Below are 17,756 nucleotides of genomic sequence, written 5' to 3'. Positions count from 1 at the left end.
CTCTTATCGAGGGCCACCCTGTGTCGCCACTTACAAATTCCTCGCTCTAGTTGTTTTCTCCGATGTTGATGTAGCATTTGCTATGTCCCGTTGTGGTATCCCTCTGTGGTGTGCATGCGTGTCGCCTAGTATGTCTAGGGTGTTCTCTTGTCCGAACTCACATGAACAACATGTAATTGGCTCTGTATATGTATCGGTATGTCTTCAATGACTACTACATTGTACATACCATGCCTTTGCTCATTGTTTCGATTCCATCGTGAATGATTCCATACACTTGCACCAACCCTTGCTGAACTACCCCCTGTTGCATTTCAGCAGGATGGCTAGACCTGCTTGTCGTGGCCATGGTGGCGACAATCCACCACCTCCAGAATACATGGCCGAAATGATACAATAGTTTGATGTTGAATCACCAGTTCATGGTATGAGTCATGTCTTAGTTCCCTCGTCCCCATATGAACCAGCAACCAGTCCCTGTGACTTTGCAATGCTTTGCGTGTCTCAACCCTGTCATCTACCGTAGCTCAACTCAGCCCCTCGATGCTAATGACTGGCTATGTGACACCACTTTTGAGTTGGAGTCTGTTGATGTAAACCCTGCCAATTATGTCACCTTTGTGACTTACTACCTGAAAGGTCCCGTTGCTCAAAGCTGGGACCGCCACAGACATTCCTTACATGTTGGAACCGCCATCACTTGGCCAAAAATTCCAAGTTGCATTCCGCGGGCCAATGTCGAGCCACCATGGTTAGTCTCAACGTCCCCGCTAAAATTGAAGGGCTAGATTTCCATGTTTCCCCCATTGTTTTAAAGTCGTCCAATATCGACCTCATTCTGGGAATGGAATGGTTGAAAACCCATACCGCTTCTACCATTTGCGCCACTAAAACGTCCATCTACTACATCTTTCAATGAGATAGTAAGCTACCCATGCTCATCTTGTTCGAAATGCCGAAGCATGGATTTATTCCTAGGATGTTTGAAAACGCTCTAGTCATTTTTGAATTTCAAGATGTCTTTCCAGAAGAACTATCAAGTCCATGGCCTTGAACGTGCTACAGTTAAATTTCCACTAAAGTTGTAGCAACATTTTTCTGCTTGGAAATTGTTGCGAGATCTTCATCGGCCATAAAGTCTGAAGTATTCGTTACTCAGCTACATCTGGATCTCCGTCAGCAGCGATGTATGGAAACAATTACAGACTATGACTACAGTATTAAAATAAAGATCTATGCCAACTCTACAAACACCTTTGGAGATGCCTGTAGAGCATCTTTATAATCACCCAGTTATGTTGTGACGTTTGACAGCACACAAGGCATTCCTCCAGTATCTGGGAGTTGCATAATCTCATAGTCGAAGGAATATGTATTTGACATGAAGAAAGCAATAGCAATAAAACTGAACAATCATTATGCTAAGCTAATGGATGGGTATTGTCCATCACATCATTCTTCTAATGATGTGATCTCGTTATCAAATGACAACTCATGTCCATGGTTAGGAAACCTTAACCATCTGTGATCAACGAGCTAGTCTAGTAGAGGCTCACTAGGGACATAGTGTTTGTTTATGTATTCACACATGTATCAAGGTTTTCGATCAATACAATTCTATCATGAATAATAAACCTTTATCATGAATAAGGATATATAAAATAACAACTTTATTATTGTCTCTAGGGCATATTTCCTTCACTCTCCTACTTGCACTAGAGTCAATAATCTAGTTCACATCGTCATGTGATTAACACCCATAGTTCACATCACCATGTGACCAATACCCAAAGAGTTTACTAGAGTCAATAATCTAGTTCACATCGCTATGAGATTAACACCCAAAGAGTACTAAGGTGTGATCATGTTTTCTTGTGAGAGAGGTTTAGTCAACGGGTCTGCCACATTCAGATCTGTATGTATTTTGCAAATTTTAGTGTCTACAATACTCTGCATGGAGCTACTCTAGCTAATTGCTCCCACTTTCAATAGGTATCTAGATTGAGACTCAGAGTCATTTGGATCGGTGTAAACACTTGCATCGACGTAACTCTTTACGATGAACTCTTTATCACTTCCATAACTTTGAGAGAGGATAATTTTGACCGCTGTCTAGTGATCTACTCCTGGATCACTATCGTACCCCCTTGCCAAACTCATTGGCAAGGCACACAACAGGTCTGGTACATAGCATGGCATACTTTATAGAACCTAAGGCTGAGGCATAGGGAATGACTTTGATTCTCTCTCTATCTTCTGCTGTGGTCGGGCTTTGAGTCTTACACAACTTCACACCTTGCAACACAGACAAGAACCCTTTCTTTGACTAACCCATTTTTGAACCTTTTAAAACTTTGTCAAGGTATGTGCTTTGTGAAAGTCCTATTAAGCATTTCGATTTAGCCTTATAGATCTTGATGCTCAATATATAAGTAGCTTCACCGAGGTCTTTCATTGAAAAACTCTTTTTTCAAGTATCCTTTTATGCTATCATGAAATTTTATATAATTTCCAATCAACAATATGTCATCCAGATATAACATCAGAAATGCTACAGAGCTCCCACTCACTTTCTTGTAAATACAGGCTTAGCCGCAAGTCTGTATAAAACCATATGCTTTGATAACCTCATCAAAGCATATATTCCAACTCTAAGATGCTTTGCACCAGTCCATAGATGGATCGCTAGAGCTTGCGCGCTTTGTTAGCACCTTTAGGATCGACAAAATCTTCTGGTTGCATCATATACAACTCTTCTTTGAGATATCCATTAAGGAATATAGTTTTGACATCCATTTGCCAGATTTCATAATCATAAAATGTGGCAATTGCTAACATGATTCGGACGGACTTAAGCATTGCTATGGGTGAGAAAGTCTCATCATAGTCAACTCCTTGAACTTGTCGCAAACCTTTTGTAACAAGTCAAGCTTTGTAGACAGTGATATTACCATCAGCGTCAGTCTTCTTCTTGAAGATCCATTTATTCTCTATGGCTTTCTGGTCATCGAGCAAGTCCACCAAAGTCCACACTTTGTTCTTATACATGGATCCTATATTAGATTTCATGGCCTCAAATCATCTTTAGGAATCTAGGCTCATCACAGCTTCTTCATAGTTCGTAGGTTCGCCATGGTTTAATAACATGACTTCCAGGACAGGATTATCGTACCACTCTAGTGTGGAACGTGTTCAGGTTGACCTACGAAGTCCACTAGTAACTTGATCTGAAGTTTCATGATCATCATCATTAGCTTCCTCTCTAGTTGGTGTAGGCATCACGGGAATGGATTTATCTAATGTGCTACTTTCCAATTTGAGAGAAGGTACGATTAGCTTAGCAAGTTCTACTTTCCTCCCACTCACTTCTTTCAAGAGAAACTCCTTCTCTAGAAAGGTTCCTTTCTTGGCAACAAAGATTTTTGCCTTCGGATCTATAGTAGAAGGTATACCCAATTGTTTCCTTAGGTATCCTATGAAGGTGCACTTCTCTGATTTGGGTTCTAGCTTATCAGGCTTAAGCCTTTTGGCATAACTGTCGCAACCCCAAACTTTAAGAAATGACAACTTAGGTTTCTTGCCAAACCACAATTCATATAGTGTCGTCTCAAACGGATTTAGATGGTGCTCCATTTAATGTGAATGCAGCTGTCTCTAATGCATAACCCCAAAATGATAGTGGTAAATCAGTAAGAGACATCATAGATCGTGCCATATCTAGTAAAGTACAGTTACGACGTTCGGACACACCATTACGCTATGGTGTTCCAGGTGGAGTGAGTTGTGAAACTATTCCACATTGTTTTAAATGAAGGCCAAACTCGTAACTCAAATATCCGCCTCTATGATCAGATCGTAGAAACTTTATTTTCTTGTTATGATGATTCTCCACTTCACTCTAAAATTCTTTGAACTTTTCAATTGTTTCAGACTTGTTTTTCATTAAGTAGATATACCCATATCTTCTCAAATCATCCGTGAAGGTAAAAAAATATTGAAACCCGTCGTGTGCTTCAACACTCGTCGGACCGCATACATCAGTATGTATTATTTTCAATAAGTCATTGGCTCGCTCCATTGTTCCGGAGAATGGAGTTTTAGTCATCTTTCCCATGAGGCATGGTTCGCAAGTATCAAATGATTCATAATTAAGTGATTCCAAAAGTCCATCTGCAGGGAGTTTCTTCATGCGATTTACACCAATATGACCTAAACTGCAGTGCCACAAGTATGTTGCACTATCGATATTAACTTTGCATCTTTTGGCATCAATATTATTAATATGTGTATCACTATGATCGAGATTCAGTAAACCATTCACATTGGGTGTATGACCATAGAACAACAATTATTTTTTGACTTAAATGAATAACTGTATCGCAATAAACATGATCCAATCATATTCATGCTCAACGCAAACACCAAATAACATTTGTTTAGCTCCAACTAATCCCGAAGGTAGAGGGAGTGTGCGGTGGTGATCTTATCAACCTTGGAATCACTTCCAACACACATCGTCACCTCGCCCTTAACTAGTCTCTGTTCATTTTGCAACTCCTATTTCGAGTTACTAATCTTAGCAACTGGACCACTATCAAATACCCTGGGGTTACTATGAACACTAGTAAAGTACACATCAATAACATGTATATCAAATATACTTTTGTTCACTTTGCCATTCTTCTTATTTGCCAAGTACTTGGGGTAGTTCCGCTTCCAGTGATCATTCCCTTTGCAGTAAAAACACTTAGTTTCAGGCTTAGGTTTAGCTTTGGGCTTCTTCACGGGATTGGCAACTTGCTTGTCATTCTTCTTGAAGTTCCCTTTCTTTTCCTTTGCCCTTTTTCTTGAAACTATTGGTCTTGGTGACCATCAACACTTGATGCTCTTTCTTGATTTCTACCTTCGCCGATTTCAGCATCGTGAAGAGCTCGGGAATCTTTTCCGTTATACCTTGCACATTATAGTTCATCACAAAGTTCTAGTAGCTTGGTGATAGTGACTAGAGAAATATGTCAATCACTACCTTATCTGGAAGATTAACTCCCACTTGATTCAAGCGATTGTAGTTGATAACCCACAAGTATAGGGGATCGCAATAGTTTTAGAGGGTAGAGTATTCAACCCAAATTTATAGATTCGACAAGGGGAGCCAAAGAATATTTGAAGGTATTAGTAGCTAGGTTGTCAATTCAACCACACCTGAAGATTAATTATCTACAGCAAAGTAATTAGTAGCATAGTAGTATGATAGTTTTGATGATAGCAGCAGTAGTAATGGTAACAGTAACAGTGGTAGCAGTGACGATAGCAGTAGCAACAATATTAACTTAGCAAGAACAATATATGATAAATTCATAGGCATTGGATCGGTGACTCGTTGGATGATATTCATCATGAGACAGTTATAACCTAGGGTGATACGACACTAGCTCTAGTTCATAAATATAATGTAGGCATGTATTCCGTAAATAGTCATACGTTCTTATGGAAAGAACTTGCATGACATCTTTTGTCCTACCCTCCCGTGGCAGCGAGGTCCTATTGGAAACTAAGGGATATTAAGGCCTCCTTTTAATAGAGAACCGGAACAAAGCATTAACACATGGTGAATACATGAACTCCTCAAATTACGGTCATCACCGGGAGTGGTCCCGACTATTGTCACTTCGGGGTTGCCGGATCATAACACGTAGTAGGTGACTATAACTTGCAAGATCGGATCTAGAACATGGATATAATGGTGATAACATAAATGGTTCAGATCTGAAATCATGGCACTCGGGCCCAAAGTAACAAGCATTAAGAATGGCAAAGTCATAGCTACATCAATCTCAGAACATAGTGGATACTAGGGATCAAGCCCTAACAAAACTAGCTCGATTACATGATGAATCTTATCCAACTCCTCACCGACCAACGAGGCTATGAAGGAATTACTCACTCCCAGTGGGGAGCATCATGGAATTGGCAATGAAGATGTGTTGGTGATGACGAAGATCGAAGACCCCCCCCTCTCCGGAGCCCAAAACGGACTCCAGATCTACCCTCCCGAGGAAGAACAGGGCTTGGCGGTGGCTCCATCTCGTGAAATGCGATAATTCTTTCTCCCTCTTTTTTTTCTGGAAATATGGGATTTCGTAGCATCGGTTTGAGGGTCAGCGGGAACACCAGGTGGGAAGCACCCACCTAGGCGCGGCTAAGGGGCTGGCGCGCCCTGGTGGGTTGTGCCCACCCAGGTACCCCCCCAGGTCCATCCTGCTCTAGAAATTCTCTTATTTGATATAAAAAACCCTCGCAAAGTTTTGTTCCATTCCGAGAACTTTTATTTCTGAACAAAAATAACACCATGGTAGTTCTGTTGAAAACAGCATCAGTCCGGGGTTAGTTTCATTCAAATCATGCAAATTAGAGTCCAAAAGCGTTAGGAAAAGTAGATACGTTGGAGATGTATCAACTCCCCCAAGCTTAAACCTTTGCTTCTCCTCAAGCAATTCAGTTCATAAACTGAAATTGAAAAAGAAAAACTTTTACGAACTCTTTTGCTCTTGTTTCATAAATAAGATTAAACAGCACCCAGGTTTTCAGCAACAATTATAACTAACCATGTCAATAATAACTTTTAAAGATTATATTAACTCATATCAGTGACATAAACAACTAGAGAGCAAGAATGGGGTATCTCCAATAGCAACACGTTGTCAAAACAACCATGATATAATATGACAATAGTGGTATCTTGCTAGCCCTTTCTGAGACCGCAAAACATTAATGCAGAGCACCCCCAAAGTTCAAGCAGCGACTAAACATTATAATTCATGGTAGAAAAGATCCAGTCATGATGCACCCAACATTAGCTATACACAATGCATCAACATGACATCAATGCTCTCAGGTTTTGGCGCTCATTTGATAAGGTGATGACACAACATAAAAGTAAATAGATAGTCCCTTCGCAAAGGGAAGCAGTGATTTGCAGAGTTGCCAGAGCTCAAGTTTTTAAAACAGAGGTAAATGATATTTTGAGACATGCACCCTTCTCATTCACTTCACGACCATCAATTATCAATATCTTCCATGCTAAGCACGCTACTAGCGGGTCCCAAGCGAAAAGGTAAAGGTTATGACTCCATTGGGAGTTTTTGTTTGATTATTTGTGAGCTCTTTTCTTTTTGCAGTTTGGGACTGGGCATCCCTATTACCACCCTTTTTTCGTGCGATGGCAAGTGAAGAAACACTCGACCTGAGAATAACCCACTTAGCATGGAAGATACTGACTACCTCTTGTCATTCCATGAACGATCCAGGCACACAAAAAGGATATTTATTTGAAGTTTTAGATGTGGCACATGAAAATTTACTTAGGACGGCAGGACCACATATAGGTAGGTATGGTGGACTCACTTGGAATAACTTGGGTTTCAGGATTTTGGATGTACAAGCAGAGTTCCCACTTAGTACAGGCGAAGGCTAGCAATTAGGTTGAGAAGTGGCCAGCTAAAGAGAAACAACAGTCATGAACATGCATTATGCATAAGTAATATTGGATACTAGCATGAGTAGGACTAGGACATGGCCCATGCGTTGCAACGGGAGAAAACAAAACATCAAGACCCTTCTACTACCAGATTCTTATCTATGATTTTGTTCATAAGTGCAAATAGAGAAGATATTACATAATCGAGTTTAGTGTTATGCTAATTTCCAACATTAGGTCAAAAAGTGTATATAATTCTACTACCCTTTTATATATATATGCATTTTTTCCTGAGCTACATACTAACTTATTATGAAAAATCAATGCTATTTTGCTCTAACTTATTATTCTAAATTGTCTTATGGGTAGTAATTTTCTTTCGATCCTATTTAGAATTTATACGATAGAGTTGTTATATTTGTTCACATGTTTGCCTATTAAAATGGTTTCTAGAGTGGAAGAAAATATCCGATTCATCTTAACATCATCGTAAGCTTGATGTGCTACGACCGTGTAGATATTTTAGCATAAAAATGAATTTTGGCATACCTGATATTTAGTAAAAACAACGTGTCCATCTAACAATGGAGCATTAATTGTGACTTCGTTAGTTTACAAGCTCTATGACATACATAGACGATGCATGGGTACATATGTTTGGTTATGTACATATATATGCATACACGTAAAAGATTTATTTTTTCCTCCATGCACACTTACACTCTTGCCTTGTTCGGATAGGTCCATGTGGAAGGAATCATCGTGCATAAATTGAGTCCGCCATGTAGGCTTTCATTTGACATGTACGTGCAAAATTTTATTTTAAAAGATGTATGTGCATAGTTAGGTTCAAGATTGGGCCTCCGTAAGCCTCGTGGGCCCTTCCCCTCTGCATATCCTTCTCCTCCCATCCCTATCATATTCAACTCAGGGATCAGGATTGGGAGCGAGCTGCACACTGCAGCTCCACTCCTTCGAACCACACGCGCTCTTCGACGAGCAGAGCAACACACCTCATCATTCACCTCCTCCCGTCATCATCGCGTGGTCCAGCCACAACCGAGCACCACGACCATAGGATCTCGTGGGCGTCCCTCCTCTGTACTTATAACATCCCGAGTCCAATTTTGTCCTTAATAACTATGTAATGTTTGTTTATTTATTTATTGTATTTTCATTTCATTATGCCATTAAATATTTACACCAAATTAAAAACCATTTGAAGTCAATCCAAATGAGTTTGAATTTAACTTATTCAATTTGTGTGAAACTTTTCCTCTGGTCTCTCCATAATCACTATTATATTGTTTTTTATTTTATTTCTGCATTTGCATTTCATCACGCCATTAAATATTTCCAACCGAATTAAATTTACGAACATTCCATTAAATCATTTGAGCCTTCATGTATTTTATTTAATTGTTTTTCAATTTCCTTTTGAACCTTCTCTGAAATCCCTTGCCTTTTCTACTTCAAGTTTGCCGCCAAAACTTTCTCCAAAATTATTTTATCACTTTTTCAAGCTACACCAAAAACACTCCTAAAGCCTAGAGCTAATTCAAACTCATTTGAAATAAATGCAAATGAGTTTGGGTTTAAAGTGTCCAATTTGTGTGATGTGAGGGGCTATGTATAAATCATGGACACCACATGAAAAGTTTCATATCTGTACATGCGCCTCCATCATTGTCTCTTTTCCTAATTTATGTATTCTGTAAGTGGAAAAAGAGAGAAAATGGGAAAGAGAGAGCCAATCAGCTAGGCCAACCGGACCACTAAGGCCCAGCCGATACCTAAACCTACCCCTGATTCCCCCCCTCGTCTCCCCTCCCTCTATCCCTTCCTCCCAACCCCCCAGCGCCACAACACAGAGGAGCGGCAGCCCTGTGTGCCACGCTTCACGTTCCTCCTGCAGGCGACCAGGAGCGCCATCGCCGCCGCCGCCCTTTGCTATTCGACCTGCCTCCCTCCTCCGGCTATCTCCGCTGCCGCCACCCTGTGCACCTACCCCTGATCCCCCACCAGCGACCAGCACCATGGGCCCGTGCCCGTCACCGTCCTTTGCCGTTCCTACCTCCTCTGGCCATCTCCGCCGCCCTCTAAACCAACCTCCGATCCCCACTCCTCCTGTCGTCCCGTCGGCGACCATCCGCCGCCCTTTATCGCTTGCTCCATACCCACCTCTGGCCTCTGGCCATCTCCCGTGCGCCGCGCCTTACATTCCTCCTCCTCTATCATCCCGCTGATGACCAGCCGCCGCCCTTAGTCGTTCGCGGTAGACCCGCCTCCCTCCTCGGGGCGCCTTTTTATCCTTCTCGTTCTGTGTTCGTTGACTCGGGATGCTAGTTGTTGATATTACATACAATTTGCCCACCTATATAAATTGATATGATTTCGTGCAAGCAATCGAGGCGGTATTACTGTGAATACATGTGAAACCTGGGGAGATAGACAAACGTGAGCATCGTGCATATAGAGGCCCAATGAGACAATATGGCCCATGCGAGAAGTTTACGTAGCTCTTTAGCTAGATACAGACCATGTGGATGGACAAAATTTTAGTACCATCTCGGATATATACAGGAGAAAATAATGTTATATGGTGAACGGATGAAATAATTGGTGAAACGCACCTTGGTTTATTAGTAGGTATAGATATGAACACCATGAACATAAATATCATAGAGGCTATGTTGGTTTTGATTCAACTACATGCATGAACATGTGCCAAGTCAAGCCACTCGAACATTCAGAGGAGGATATCATATCATCATACTACATCAGAATCATTTTAACGCAATGTTGATACCCAAGATAAATCATTATTCACTCCTAGCTACTTATGCATGGCATGAGAAACTATAATCTCTAATTGTCATTGCAAACATGTTTGATCATAATAGGCTGAAGCATGGATACTAGGTTAAACATATTTACAAAAACAGAACAAGCCGAGTTCACACCCATTTCTCTCTGCCACGGCCAGTTCATCTAATATCGTCATTATTGCCTTTCACTTGCACGACCGAACGATTTAAAATAATAATAGTGCTAGAGTGCCGTGGACTAAGCTGGAATCAGCAAACATTTATTCAATAGGAGAAGACAAGGTAATATGGGCTCTTTGTTAGATCAACATAATGCAAATGAGATCCAATCAACATTTTCATCGTGGTCTTCTCCTCGGTAATACTGGATAAAAGAAAAAGAAATTCAGAGAAACACACTGAAATATTTTTGGAGTTTTTGGTTTTTTTCGAAAGCAAGCAAACGAAGAAGGGAAAAGCAAAAAAGAGAAGAGCTATTTGTTGAGGACACACATAACAGGTAGGCCCACGAAGGGTCAAAATATCACAAAGCATGGGGTCCACACATGAGGTGGGTTCAGATAAATCTCATTCATACATACTATCCACTCGGACATATCAACGTACCATCCACTCGGATAGCAGGCAACCACTCGGCAGTATGATTCACCCAGATATGTGAAGACCAACAGTCGGCAAGGCAGTTGAAGCATAATACTAGTAGTAGGTTAACATTATGGCATTCATGTTCCACCTTGTAACATAAGGGGTGAGGGGGTGGCGCACTCTATATAAGCCACCCCCCACCACTAGACTCAGGGGCTTTTTTCTTCTACTTATTTCGCCCTCTCTAGTCTCCGGACTTAGCTCAGGCAAGGGGATCCGTTCTCCTCTCTCACACACACATTATAATCTCTGGATACATACTCAGATAAAACAAAGCCTCTCCGGAGCACGAGACGTAGGGCTGTTATCTCCACCGTGAGAGGCCCGAACTCGCTAAAACACTATGTCACCCATATGCATCTCGGTAGATCATGCTACCTTACCCTACCCCCTTCGTATTGTTGGAATCGTTCCCACGACAGTTGGCGCCCATCGTGGGGCATGGCGTCTATCGAGCAGATGATTATTTCTTCTACCACCAGTGGCACATCAATTCCGGCTGGTTCCCTCTATTCGGTTTAATCTTCATGTTTTAACACGTTTTCTGTATTGTTCATCTGCATGATGAGCAAAGCATCTCAAATAGAAGGAAAGCATCCATCCATGCAAGCACGTACAAGGAGAACTATCGGCCTTCAGGTTGGCTGGCCTCCCATCCGCCCCGTCATTGTCTTTGACCTTGGCACAGCCGACTGCGCCTTCACGTGCGGTCATCGTCGTCTCCGACCTCGGCACAACTAACTGTGCCTCCACGGACGACCACCAGCACCATCCGCCCCGTCGCCGTCTCTGACATCGACACCGCCGACTGCGCCTCCGCGCACAGCCACTGGCGACGTCCGCGTCATCATCGTCCCCAACCTCGTCGTTGAGCCACACGCACATCCGTCGTCACTGTTCACCTCGCCGTCGACTCCGGACGCGTGTTCTCGGCTGCTCGCCGGCGACCTCCGTGGTGGCAGCGCAGGCACGCAGTACTCCTGCCTCTGGTGCCAGTCACCTGCAACGGTCTCCGTGGTGGAGGCGCGCTGCGACGGCGACCTACGAAACAGCCTCGACCCTCAAGTGACGGTCGTTTGGGATTGAAGGAATAAATGCCTGGTAAGTGCATGCATAACATAGGCCACCTACTCGAGCAACAACTGCATGCAGGAAAAAAGGAACGGAAGGACAACTCCCATAGGTACGCAGGTAACGCGGCTCCACCGGCAATCATTAAGTGCATGCCTAATTAACATCGGTCCCATAATTCCGTCAAGCATGGATCGACCACTTCGTTAAGGTAATCACCTTATTAACCGGCCAATTGATGGGATTACTAACGCCACCTATCTAATTGCTGTGGCCAGAACAAGCCATCTGTTTCCACTACTTCCGCTGGTTCCGCCCCAGTTAATTGGTACATGCATGCATGTATGATAGACCATCACGCCTTGAATTTTCTGGTCGTGCTTGCTAGTGACTTGCAGGGTCATCCGATGGATGTTTTACTCGGACAATTGTGAGTCACCCAATGGATCTTCACTCGGACAGGTACGAACCCGATTCATTGAGAGTTCACACAGATGAATCCACTCGGGAGAGCTACGAACCCGATTTGTTCAGAGTTCACACAGATGAATCCACTCGGACACGAACTCAAGTTCACTAGGCCACGGACCCGAGCTCACTCGGCCACCTATGCGCCTTCACTCAGCCGGATACGTCCACATCACTCGGACTCCTCGTGCATTGCCACTCCGCGGGACGCGTCTACTTCATTCGGACTTCCCGCGCTTTGCCACTCCGTGGGACGCGTCTACTTCACTCAGACGCCCCGCGCATCATCACTACGCGGGACGAGTCTACTTCACTCGGACGCCCCGCGCCTCGCCACTACACAGGACGCGTCTATTTCACTCGGACGCCCCGAGCGTCGCCACTCCACGGGACGCGTCTACTTCACTCGGACGCCCCACGCATCGTCACTCCGCGGGACGCGTCTACTTCACCCGGACGTCCCGACCATCGTCACTCCCCGGCATGCATCTACTTCAGTCGGACGCTCCGCGCATCGTCACTCCGCGTGACGCGTCTACTTCACTCAGACGCCCCGCGCATAGTCACTCCGCGGGACGTGTATACTTCACTCGAACGCCCCGCGCATCGTCACTCTGCAGGACGCGTCTACATCACTCGGACGCCCCGCGTGTCGTCACTCCGCGGGATGCGTCTACTCCACTCGGACGCCATGCACATCGCCACTCTGTGGGACGCGTCTACTTAACTAGGATGCCCCGTGCATCATCACTCTGCGGGACGCGTCTACTTCACTCGGACGCCCGGCACATCGTCACTCCACGGGACGCGTCTACTTCACTCGGACGCCCCGCGCATCATCACTCCGCGGCACGCGTCTACTTCACTCGGACGCCCTGCACATTGCCACTCCGCGGGACGAGTCTACTTCACTCGGACGCCCCGAGTGTCGCCACTCGGTGGGACGAGTCTACTTCACTCGGACGCCCCGAGCGTCGCCACTCCGTGGGACGCGTCTACTTCACTCGGACGCCCCGCGCGTCGCCACTTCGCGGGACGAGTCTACTTCACTCGGACGCCCCGAGCGTTGCCACTTGGTTGGTCACCTCATCACCACTCGGCCGCCCCGCACGTCACCACTTGGTTGGTCACCTCATCACCACTCGGCGGCCCCGCGCGTCGTCACTTGGTTGGTCACCTCATCACCACTCGTCCGTCCCACGCATCGCCACTTGGTTGGTCACCTCATCACCATTCGGCCGCCCCAGGCATCGCCACTTGGTTGGTCACCTCATCACCACTCAGCCACCCCGCGCGTCGCCACTTGGTTGGTCACCTCATCACCACTCGGCCCCCCGCGCGTCGTCACTGGGTTGAGCACCTCATCACCACTCGTCCGCCCCACGCGTCGCCACTCGGTTGGTCACCTCATCATCACTCGACCGCCCCCCCGCGCGTCGCCACTGGGTTGGTCACCTCATCACCACTCGGCCGCCCCGTACGTCGCCACTCGGTTGGTCACCTCATCACCACTCGGCCGCCCTGTGCATCGCCATTCGGTTGGTCACCTCATCATCACTCGGCTGCCCCGCGCGTCGCCACTCGGTTGGTCACCTCATCACCACTCGACTGCCCCGCGCGTTGCCTCTCGGTTGGTCACCTCATCACCACTCAGCCGCCCCACGCGTCGCCACTCGGTTGGTCACCATCACCACTTGACCGCCCGGTGCGTCGCCTCTCCGTTGGTCTCCTCATCACCACTCGGCCGCCCCACGCGTCGTCATCGGTTGAACATGTCTTCACCACTCGGCCACTCGTGCACCTTCAGACAGCTAAGTCATTCTACATGCACTACATTCTGTTATTTCCGTGTTCCTGAGTATCCTGTAATTCACACATCACATTCGCTCGGAGGCCACGCTATCAAGTATACGTCTACGCTCTGTTGCTTATTTTCACACACTTGCTTAGTAATGGTTATTTAACTCCGGAGTCCAGCTTACATTTTAATGCATACGTCACTCATGAACACCATGTGTTCTTCATTTTCGAGTTTGCATCGGTCCTCGGGGGCTGCAATTCAGTCGGAACATTACACTTCCGTTTTATTTAAGCCAGCACTCCAACATGTCCAGTTGGATCCTTCACTTCATCAAGTTTGACTAGATCCTTCACTCTTTTAGAATCTTGCTGGTTTTAATCCACCAAGCCCCTTGCACTCCCAGTGGGTGTCTATGTGTGTTACTTACACAAATCATTTCAGCACACATCAAATTTCCTTGAGAAATTATTACCTTGGCTTGTGCTATTTTTCATGCACAAGTTACACGACCACTCGACGGCCCTCTGCGCCAACTTCATCGCTACTCAGAATCGGTCACCATACTGGTCTTAGCGCACCACAACACCGTCGCTCTATTGACTTCAAACACATCCGGTCGACCCCTCTATGGAATCCTCTTCATTGTATCAATGATATATACCTCGTCAGGCATGAGACAGATAAGTCACTTTTTGTAATCAAACTGCACACTTCACTCCTTTGCGAGTTGGCCTCTTTCGAGTATCACTCGGAAGCTTCTCCTCATCTTTACCCGAGTCCGACTTGATGCATTACAAATTATCCATTCAAAACTATATTTCTCATATTCCGGCATGTCCGTTGTCAAAGGCTATAGTATGCTCAGGGGCTAAGCAGCACTCGGGGGATGCAGCTCCTCGAAATGACACTCTCCTGAGTGGTCGACTACTTCATCACCAGTCAGACCCTTCACTTCAACAAGTGCATTCAATCCGCCACTTTGACAAGTTTCATAATCACCCAGACACTCTGTGCGCCATCTTCGTTCCTACTCAGACTCAGTTGTCGCGCCGGTCTTGTTGCCTCGCAGCCACACTACGCCGACCTCGTCGCTACATCAGTTTTGAAAGCATCTGGCTAACTCCTTCGAGGACCATTTTTGCCACTTGGATGGACACGTAGTCCTTCACTTGGCTGCCCCGCGTGTCGCCACTCGGTTGTGCATGTATTCACCACTCGGCCGCCCCGCGCGTCTTGGTTGTGCACGTCTTCACCACTCGGCCACCCCGCGTGTCGCCACTCGATTGTGCATGTCTTCACCACTCGGCCGCCCCGCGTGTCTCGGTTGTGCATGTCTTCACCACTCGGCCGCCCCGCGCGTCGCCACTCGGTTGTGCACGTCTTCACCACTCGGCCGCCCTGCGCGTCGCTACTCGGTTGTGCACATCTTCACCACTCGTCCGCCCTGCGCGTCGCCACTCGGTTGTGCACGTCTTCACCATTCAGCCGCCCCGCACGTCACCACTCGGTTGTGCATGTCTTCACCACTCGGCCCGCCCCATGCGTCACCACTCGGTTGTGCACGTCTTCACCACTCGGCCGCCCTGCGCGTCGTCACTCGGTTGTACACATCCTCGCCCCTCAGCCGCCCCGCGCGTCACCATCAGTTGAAAATGTCTTCACCACTACACCCCCAACACGGAACGACTAAGTTACTCATATGATCAAACCCCATATCCCACTCTGTAGCAAGCTTACCTCTTTCGAGCATCACTCGGGGGCTACGCACAGCCCTGGGCGATTTCGCCCTCAGGGGTTACAACCATTTGATCAACATGTTGATCACATTAGGAATATTTTTGTGACCATACATGCTCGGTCTGCCAAAAATCATTACCTGGAGTCATCTTCAGGACCGCAAAAGGGTGAAAACGACACTCCTCTACGGATAAACTTGGCCCTTATTCTAGGCTCCAAGGCATGAGTTTCACAAACTTGGACTCAGAGATGGCATGTGCTGGAGTTCCCCCGGGATAATGAGTGGCCTCTCTCCGGAGAGTCAGCCCACTAGCCTCACCACTCGGGTTTCATGGAAATCCATATCGGACCACTAGTCTATCTCCTCCGGGAGACATACGAGTGCCACCAAGTTTTTTCCTTGCAGTCAACATACCCCGATTAGTCAGGAAGCGCGTGTACTCTTACAAATACCCCTTTCATGCAGAAGCTAACGGTCAATGTAAGAAGTACTACTGAAACGATTACTCCCTGAAGTGTCCAGCTTTTTTCTACAGTCGACAGTTTCAAGGTCGAATCCATTCATCATGCCGAGTGCATGAAGATTCACTTGATTGATCCAGTTCCAAGTTGAATTTTACCGTGCCAAGTGCACAAAGATCAGTCCGACTGACTCAGCTATAGGCTGAGCTTATTTATCATGCCAAGCGCTTGAAGATCCACCCGATTGACTTAATTTCAGACTAAGTTATCTACCGTACCGACTGCATGGAGGTTTACCAGGAGACTTAAACCCTCTGCCACACTCATCTAGTCTGACAGAGGCTCGGGGACTACACCCAGTGGGTGCACTCGGCCTGCCCCCACTGGAAGGGAACTCAGAAAGAAACATTTTGCTAGGTCAAGACTAGCTCCAGATCACTCAAGTACTACTCGACTTCCGAGTTGGAGAGGAACAAGTTCGATGAGAACCAACTAAGAAGATTTTTTAATTCTCTCAGACCCCCGCCGACTGCCCGCAGTCGAAAGTGGTCTCGGGGACTACTCCCAGTGGGTGCACTCAGCATGCCCCCACTGGAGTAATCTCCACTCGGTACGGCCTGACCAGTCCAGGTGATGAACAACAAACAAACAAGTTCTAAGGCTCCCGTTGGCTACCCAAAAAAATTGCTATAATTGAGTTTAACGCTCCTCCGTGGACCTGTTTTGAGCCTTCTTCTAGGACTCAAAGCGTGAAACACATAAGTTTGGATCTAGAGCCGACTCGTATTGACGTCCCTCCAGGATAAGAATGGCATCTCTTCGAGAGAGCAGTTGATAACCCACAAGTATAGGGGATCGCAACAGTTTTCGAGAGTAGAGTATTCAACCAAATTTATTGACTCGAGACAAGGGGAGCCAAAGAATATTCTCAAGTATTAGCAGTTGAGTTGTCAATTCAACCACACCTGGATAACTTAGTATCTGCAGCAAAGTATTTGATACGTCTCCAACGTATCTACTTTTCCAAACACTTTTGCCCTTTTTTTGGACTCTAACTTGCATGATTTGAATGAAACTAACCCGGACTGGCGCTGTTTTCAGCAGAACTGTCATGATGTTGTTTTATGTGTAGAAAAGAAAAGTTCTCGGAATGTCCTGGAAATCCACGGAGGCACTTTTCAAAATTAATAAGAATTTTTGGCGAAAGAATCAAGGCCAGGGGGCCCACGGGCTGTCCACGAGACAGGCCCCCCCCCAGGGCATGCCC

The sequence above is a fragment of the Triticum aestivum genome, chromosome 3B, assembly GCF_018294505.1.
Source record: "Triticum aestivum cultivar Chinese Spring chromosome 3B, IWGSC CS RefSeq v2.1, whole genome shotgun sequence".
Taxonomy (NCBI): domain Eukaryota; kingdom Viridiplantae; phylum Streptophyta; class Magnoliopsida; order Poales; family Poaceae; genus Triticum; species Triticum aestivum.
This window is presented reverse-complemented; position numbering follows the sequence as displayed.